Here is a 9,245-nt window from a genome sequence, read left to right on the forward strand (position 1 = left end):
TGGTTTGCTACTGACCCAGGAATGCTTACTGAATGAGGGTCCCCTGCCCAGCCACTCTCGGGTTCTGATAGTGCAATTTCCCAAGGAAAAGTATTTGCTCTGGGCTTCTGATCTTATGTTTGCCATGGTCACCCTTCCTCACCTGCACTCCAGTTCAGTGCTGGGTTTGGGATCTGGCTGCAGAGATTTGCTTGCTCCTCCTGGACCATTAGAAGAGCAAATCCAGCCGGGCGGTGGTGGCGCACGCCTTTAATCCCAGCACTCGGGAGGCAGAGCCAGGCGGATCTCTGTGAGTTCGAGGCCAGCCTGGACTACCAAGTGAGTCCCAGGAAAGGCGCAAAGCTACACAGAGAAACCCTGTCTCGAAAAACCAAAAAAAAAAAAAAAAAAAAAAAGAAGAGCAAATCCACACTAAGCTAGACTCAGAGCTGTTGGTCCTCAACAACAGGGTGGCAGGAGGTGAGCGCCCGGCCTTCTCCAACGGTCTCCAGTCATGTGATCCTCAGATATGGCCCCAGTGGCTAGATCTGATGACTCAGCCACCTTCCTCGGGCTCAACTGCTGTGAGGATTTTCAAGGTAGCTCTTACCCATGTGTACCATTGGCTGAGGGTTCTGAAAGGCACTTTTCATGTATGAATTCCAGCCGTCACCACAGCACCCCAAAGCCTCACTGGTAGAGAATGGAGCAGGGGCTGCTGCACACAGAGGGTTCTCACCGGGAAGGAGGGGCTCAGAGGCCTCCCTGGGGCCTGCCAGACCCCACACTGTCAACTTGTGTTCATTCCACTCTCCTCCTCAAAAGCTCTCTCCCAGAACAGCGCCTCAGATTACTCCCTAGGACCCAGGTGTCCTTCCAGGGGGCAAGTGGTGCCGAGGGGCAAAGGCCCCAGGAGTCCGTCTGGCTAGGACTGAGAGGCTGTTCACATCTAGGCCTCAGGACTTGCCTTCCCCATTTGCTTCAAGCAGGGTGATAAGATTCCAGAGTACTGAGACAAGAGTGTCCCTGTGTCCCCGAACTCTCACCACAGAGGCTGCTAAGTCAAGCCAGCATGACAGAGGACTCCAAACTGCAGCTTCCTCAGAGTGCAGGAGCCTCCTTCCCACACTGTAACTGCCTGCTTTAGGTCACACTGAATCCCTGCCATTGGCTTACATGGGTTAGGCTTCAGGCCCTGCTGTCATCGGTGGTATTTTTAGCAGTAATTGCTTCTTGGAATGTGCACTAGTGGGCGGGACCCACACACCACACAACCTCACTCTTGCCTCCCTGGTCCTTCTGTGACGAGTACCCAGCTCTGTTCGAGGCTTAATCTCAATTTTAAATAGTTTACAGTACTGGAGAGCAGCTTAAGACTAGACATGTGCAAACGCCCCTGGTTTTGTTTCCAGACTTCGATGGGAAAGAGTGAATTTTTAAACTTAACCTTCCAGGCTTCTTCTTTCCCCCAGCCAGTGATTGCTTTCCTCGGGGGACTTTGTAAGAAGTTGTTTAAAGTCAGGTACAGGAAATAAAGTGGAAAACTGATGCTCACAGCTGGTGGGGAGGAAGTGGGGGAGAAGAAATATGAAGGAGATGCTGCACTCCGCGTGGGACAGGACTCCCTAGTGTGAGACAATACATTTTTACACATGGAAACAGGATGCCGTAGGCGCTGTCCAGTTCCTATTTTGTCTGAACGTGACTGCGAATACCTGTGCCAGGAGGGGGGAGGACACCGAGTTGTCATATAGTGGGTGGTTCTGTTTTTGCTGGTGGAAGGTGGGCAGGTCCAGTCACATCAGCATCCACATCTGCTCTTTGGGTTTTCCACCCTACTCTGTCTGAAAGCTCCATCGGTCTCCATGTCATCTTCCCCGCCTCCCCAATCCCATCCCATAGGAAGTCGTCAGTCACAAGGGCTGCTGTGTGGATCTCAACAGCACACACACACACACACACACACACACACACACACACACACACCCCACACTACACACATACCCTGCCAGGAGCCAGGTCCCAACTGTGCTAGCCGGAGGGTCCACACTGCCCTCCCACACAGAGTCACACACCATCTCTTCATTTTTCCTTATCTTTGCTCCCTCCATGATTGTCCCCTTGTTTATGCAAACTGCCCAGTCTGGCTATGACATCAACCTTCTGTTCATGACCTTGACTCAGTTCTGACCAAAGAAAAGTAAATGTAATTACAGGGGATTGTATGTCAGTGTTTCCAAGAGTGAATTTCAAACGCTCTCACTGCCCCCGCCATGCTAGCTACTGGGGGTGATGGGCATAGCAGATTGATTTCATTATTCCGTAGTATTCTAAAACTCACATAACCACTTTGTTCCCAAGAACCACAAGCAATTGTGATGTACCAAATATGTAAGAACCAAACAGAGGAAGAAGGCTCCATAGAGATGCTGGGAAAGGTGTTCTTTCAAAACAAAGAACGTGGTGGGTAGAAGAAGCCCTCTTTCCTCCTCTTGCCTACAGAGCTCTTGGAGATGGGGATGCTGATGGCTTCAGCAGCTGCCTCCCACCTGCTGGAGGAGGGCAGGGCCTAAGCGGGGCTTTGAGAAGGATGGGGTAGGGATGGTAATTCAGTGACTCAAAAATCATCCATAACTCTGGCTCCAGGGACTCCAACACCCTCTTCTGAACTCTGCAAGCACCAAGCATGCATGTAGTGTGCACACGTACATACAGGCAAAACACTCATAAGTGAAAGTAAAATTAACCTTTAAAAACTAAATACATAGCTTCTCTTGGTTTCCTAGAGGAGGGGCAGATGGTGGTGAATTGAGATCCAGAACATGATCATGGGTGCTTCAAGAAAATTGACCAAGGCAGGGATCATGGTGTACACGTTTGATTACACTTGGGACACCAAGGTAGGAGGATCACAGTAAGCTGGAGGCTAGCCTGGTCTACGTATGAATTCAGGCCAGCCAACACTACATAGTGAGACCCTGCCAAAAGGAAGAAAGGAAGGAAAGAAGGAAGGAAGGAAGGAAGGAAGGAAGGAAGGGAGGAAGGAAGGAAGGAAGGAGAAATGGTTCAAGAAGATAAGTGTGGTTCCTCACATCCCAAGATTTGGGAGGATGAGACAGGAGTTTGAGGCCAGCCTAGTCTATGTAGTGAGTTCTAGGCTGGCCATGGTTATACAGCGAAACCCTGCTAAAACAGTAAGAGGGAGAGGGAGGAATAGAGGAAGGGGGAGAGAGACAGAGAGACAGAGAAGGAGAAAGAGAGAGACAGAGAGAGGGGAAGAGGGAAAGGAAGAAAGAGACAGAGAGAGAGACAGAGACAGAGAAAGACAGAGGGAGAGAGAGAGAGAGAGAGAGAGAGAGAGAGAGAGAGAGAGAGAGAGAGAGAGAGGATGATGGGTATGGTGGTTCACATCTATAAACTCAACATTTAGGCACCAACCTGGGCTATGTTGTGAGTTCCAGGCCAGCTTGGGCCACAGAATGAAACTGTCTCAAAAAAAGAAAAGTTTTTAAAAAGAAAATTGACCAAAGAAAACTGCTTATTTTCTCCTTCATTCCCTCACAGACCAAAATTGCTTTGCGTATGGTTTTAGTTAACATTAGTTATTAGTGCAGTGGGCTCCTTTGGAACAGTAAGTCATTTCTTCATATGTACCCCATCCGAGGCTAAGGCTGTAAGACACGCAGAACCAGTTCTGATCAATACTGTTCTAATGAAGAATAAGATGTGGCCTCTGGTTCCTGAGCAGTCATTACAACAACTTATCATAACAGCCCGTCACCCAGTGTAAGCTGGACAGTCACTAGCCTGTGCAACACAGAATCGCCAGTTAGTGTAAGCTGGACAGTCACTAGCTTGTGCAACACAAGTGTAATCGACTCGTACATATTAATCTGTCAGGGTTAAATATTTGCAGTTTCGATTTAAAACTTTGATCTCTAGTTTTTGTACCCTAAAACTAAACATGTAAGTGATTAATGATTTCTCAGATTATTCCAGAAAAACACTTTAATGCTAGTTCGGGCTAGAACAGTTCATAGAATTTAGTGTTTTCCTAATTGCATTGCCTTTTAAAATTCAAACATAAGTTGTGTCTATGCGTATTTTTCTTTTCGGTTGTTTTAAAAACACCTTAGTTCGAATTTAATTCATGAATTAGGAAAAGATTTTAATCCTGAGGTCTTGCCATCACAACTCTCTGATCAAAGGAGAGCCGAGTGAAGTGGTCTTCTGTGTGCTCAGTGTTTGTTTTTGAGAAAAGGTCTCACGTATCCCAGGCTGGCCTTGAACGTAGCATGGAGGACTGAGAGTTTCTGAGTCTCACACCTTCACCTCCTGAGCTCTGGAATTGCAAGCATGCACCACCTACCAGGTTTGTATGGTGCCGGAGGTCAACCATGGCTTTGTATGTCCTAGGCGGGCCAGCCCTCTGCTAACTGAGCCATTCATTAACACTATTAACTAACACATTCCCTGACTGCCATGTGCCCAGCCTGTGTCTTAGTGACATCTCAGTTTTACACATCACATTTGACTGAAAGCTGAGGTGAAAAGTGAAGCAATATGCCTCACAAACCTACAGGGCAGCAAGGCAAGGCAGTTCCGTGGCTCAAGGTGTGAGTAGGTACGAGCACTGACCAGTGGCTAGCAGCCCACTTGGAGCCACCTGTTTGAACAACAGAGGGTAGGACAGGGACATGGTTAGAACAAGGGACTGCCAAAGTGGCCCTCAGGCATGAACTGGGGACTCTAAGGAGGTCTGATGTAGCAGAGCCCTGTGCCTGGGTGACATGGTGGGGTGGCAGTCTAAAGTTCAGGGCTCTGGGACACAAGCTGAGGCCCTGGCTCAGGACAGAATCTCAGGTAGGAAGGAGAGGTGAGAGCAGGCAAGCCATCTTGAATTCCCTCCCTGTGGGAACAGAAGTAATGTGAGGGGACACAAGAAGACAGCTTGGATGAAGTGACCGAACACCTAAAAGGAACTAAAGAAGAAATAGAAAACCCGCATAAACTATAACTAATAAGTTGTTTAGTCACCATTGAACCTTCTCTGCAAAGAAACCCAGGGCTACCTGGCTTCACTGGTAAAGAATTAATATCAAACCTTCACACACTCAGCCCAACTCCTTCTACGAGGTCAGTTTCTTCCTGACACCAAAACTAGGCAAAGATTAATGCTCAAAGTGAAGAAAACCACTGATGAATGTCTTTAATTAGTGTGAACACAAAATCCTCTCAGGGCCACATTGTTTATACAAATTATTCCATTTTACTAGAACAAAATACTAGCAAACACAACCCAGGAACATATTTAAGGAAAAAAAAAAAACAAAAAAACCACAACCCTGAGCTAGTGGGATTTATCTCAAGAATGCAAGGATGGCTGAACAGTCACACACACACACACACACACACACACACACACACACACACACACACACACACGCCATGTGCAGCATTCAAAATCAAAGGCAAACAACACAGCTGTCTTAACACAATAAAAGCACTCAGCCTCTCACAGCACAAGTCAACACCATATTGCCTGGTAAAAGACTCCACACTTCAACACATTCCTTCTAAAATTACAAGTAAACCTAGACCTGGTAGAACTGGTTTATAATCCCAGATACTCAGGAGGCCAAGGCAAGATAACTGAAAGCTCAAAGCCTTCAGGAGCTACAAGTGAGTTCAAGTTGAACTTGGCCAACTTAGTGATAACCCATTTCAAGAGAGAGAGAGAGAGAGAGAGAGAGAGAGAGAGAGAGAGAGAGAGAGAGAATTTGAGACAGGATCTCACAATGCAGCCTTGGCTGGCTTAAAACTCACTATGGAGACCAGGCTAGTGTGGAACTTACAGAGATCCACCTGCCTTGGCATTCCAAGTACTTAGATTAAAGGTGTATATACCACTACACCTGGTCAGTTTTTATGTTGAAAATTTGAAGTTTTCTTCTAAAAAATCTTAACTATCATTAACCTATAAAAATTTATTATTATTATTATTAATTATTGACAGAGTTTCACTCTATAGCCCTGGATGGCCTGCAACTTGCTATGTAGACCAGTTTGGTCATAAACTCCACAGAGGTCTACCTGCCTCTGACTCCTGAATGCTAGGATTAAAGGTATGTACCCCCAGATCAAGCAAATATTGAAAGATTTAAAACTTTTTAAAGATAAACATCCTCAGGAATTTTAGCCATTTATATCAAAAAGGAAACTGGACACATATTAGATCACCTTGTCCTTGCCAACTCTGAGACAGGTCATCAATACTATTCTTTTATTGTTAAAGCTTCTCATTAATTTTGCACACGACAGAATCCACTAACTATATTTAAACAGAGCCTGTCACCAAACAGCTGCTGGAATAATTGCTAATTTGTTTATCAATAAAGAAAGCACTCAGTAGTCCATACGTAAACATATTTGCTGTGGGATGTCTTTCTGTATGCTGTGAATATGTGTGGCTCCCATTGGATAATAAATAAAGCTGTTTTGGCTTATGGCAAGAAAGCTTACAGCCAGGTGGGAAATCCAAGCAGAGATACAGAGAGGAGAAAGGTGGAATTGGGCGAGATACCAGCCTGCCACCATAGGATCAGCAAGATGCCAGCAGACCAGTAATGCCACAGCCAATTGGCAACATATAGATTTTAATTAATAGGAATGGGTTAATTTAAAATGAAAGAGCTAGCTAGCAAGAAGCTAAAGCCATAGGCCATACAGTTTGTAATTAATGTAAGCCCCTGTAGGACAGCGGGGCCGGTGGGACCAGAGAAACTTACATCTACACATATTTGTATTTGGAAGGATTGGCGAGATGGCTAAGTGATTAGGAGCACTTGCTGCTCTTGCAGAGAGCCCAGGTTCAGTTTCTAGAAGCCACAAGGCAACTCACAGTCACCTGTAACTCCAATTCCAGGTGATCCAATACCTTTCTCTGGCCTCTGAGGACACTGCAACATACATGGTATACAGATACATGTGCAGGTGAAACACTCATACACCTAAAAATAAGTAACTCTTTTTTTTTTTTTAAGATTTAGCTATTTATTATATATACATATTCTCATTACAGATGGCTGAGAGCCACCATGTGGTTGCTGGGAAGTGAACTCAGGACCTCTGGAAGAACAGTCAGTGCTCTTAACCACTGAGCCATCTCTCCAGCCCAATAAGTAACTCTTAAAGGAAAAAAAGTCCCAAGCCCTGTGCTTGTGTTTTTACTGGGACTAATGTATCCGTAGAGGTCTAAGTCACTCCTCCTCCTCTACATAATTGAATATGAGAATTTTTCCAGTTTATTCCCCATCCTTTCTTACCTAAGTGGCCCGTGCTTAACATAATTAATTCTCTCAATCTTCAAATTAGGGTCAGCACATGACCCTCTAATCTGTGTGCGATCTTTCCACGAATGGGGAACAGCTTCACTCCCCTGCACAGTCTCCCTGTGTCCAGGATTGGCTGTGGGTTTGTCCAAAGTGAAACACTTCCTATTCACCAGTGTCTGACTTTACCCCAGCTCGGTCCTGGCACAATCCATATGGCTGGGTCCAAGCCACCCACCTGTGGAGTGAGTGAGAGGGTGGATTACACCCAGCTGTGGAGTGGGTGAAAGGGTGGATTAGATACTGCTATTTGCTGGTGTCTGACCCTTCATTATTTCAGATTCTACAGTGTTTTTTAAAAAATTGAAAAACCTTTCCACTTCTACTGTTTTTATGAATTGCATCAATGCTGCCACTGCAGTGCGTTTCTCTGGTTTATAACCTGTCTATAATCTTCAGTCTGCTCTGTAGGGTTCATCTTTTTCATCATTTCATGGTTTAATTAAAGTAGAACTCCAGATATACCTGCCTTTAGCTCTTGTGTATATGACATATTGTTTTATTACAGCGACCCTCATGCCTGAGGAGTCTTGTGGAGGCATTGAATAGGAACTTAAAAGCACCCTCACTTGGTGTATAATTGTTAAGTTTGAACTTACAGAACTCAATTGTTGAAAGTTTACTTCAACATATTCACAAATTCTCCAGGAAAACCCAGAACTTATATCATTACCATGTGAGCCAACAACAAAGGAAGAAAGACACTTATTATTAATGTATGCCCCCCCCCCCGTGAGTGCACAGGCCACCTGTGCACGGAGAGGTCCCCCAGGGACTTAATAATACATTAGCCATTGTCTGTGGCCGAGACAGGTTGCATGACAAGATCAGGTAGCAAACTGCAGTTTCCAAAGCCCACAGTGCTGCTGCTGTGGGGAACAACAGAGTGTTGGCCCCATTATTGGGCGGCTTAGGCTCAAGTGAGAATGGGTTATCTCAAGACAACAGTGGCTGGACAGTCGGAGAACTGTTTCCTTCCATTCTATTGCAAAGGCACAGGTCTGCAGCCCCAGCCTGGGAGCCAGCTTTCTTGCCCTGTGCTGTGCGAAAGGGGCAAAGCCGCTTCCTGCCTGGCTCCTGAACCTGCCCACCACACCTGCGCAGCCCCACCCCATCCTCCCAGCCAGAATCCCACTCAGCGCATGGCCTCTCGCTCCCAGACACTCTTGAGAAGAGTCCTTAGCTTGTGCTTGACTGACATGTTTTCAGTGTGAGAGGAAGTGGGGAAAGGAGCCAGGCATGGTGGGTAATCCCAGCACCCAAAGGCTGAAACATAAGGATTGCTGTGAGTTTGAGACTAGCCTAGGCCACATAGGTACAGGCCAACCTGGGCTACAATGTGAGACTCTGTCTTTTAAAAAAAAAAAGGAAGGAAGGAAGGAAAAAAGGAAGGAAGGAAGGAAGGAAGGAAGGAAGGAAGGAAGGAAGGAAGGAAGGAGGGGAAGAAGGGAAGGAAGAGAGGAGAGGAGAGAAGATTGAAGGACTGAAGGAGGGAATTGGAGAGGGAAGGGAAGAAAGAACGGTATGGGGGAGATTGGCTCAGGCCATCAGGGAGCAAGCACAGAGTGGGGTCAGCAAATACTCATCGCTTCCACAAATGCAGACTGCAGGGCCCTGTACTAAATACACAAAGGTAATTACTAAAGGGCGGCCCCCGATCCCAGCCATAACCACAGGGCAAACATCTGCCAGCCAAAGTTGAAAGCAGGGGTCAGACCCACCTCTCCAAGGTCAGCAGGAAGCTGGTGACTGGGACGATGAAGCCGCTAAAGATGTGGTGGCGATAGTGACAAGAGATGGCAGTGGTTGGGGTGGCAGGATCTGTGGGCAAACGTGATGAGCAAGTGTGGCAGACAGGACACCGGGGCACCTGCA

This window comes from Peromyscus eremicus, chromosome 17, assembly GCF_949786415.1.
Source record: "Peromyscus eremicus chromosome 17, PerEre_H2_v1, whole genome shotgun sequence".
Taxonomy (NCBI): Eukaryota; Metazoa; Chordata; class Mammalia; order Rodentia; family Cricetidae; genus Peromyscus; species Peromyscus eremicus.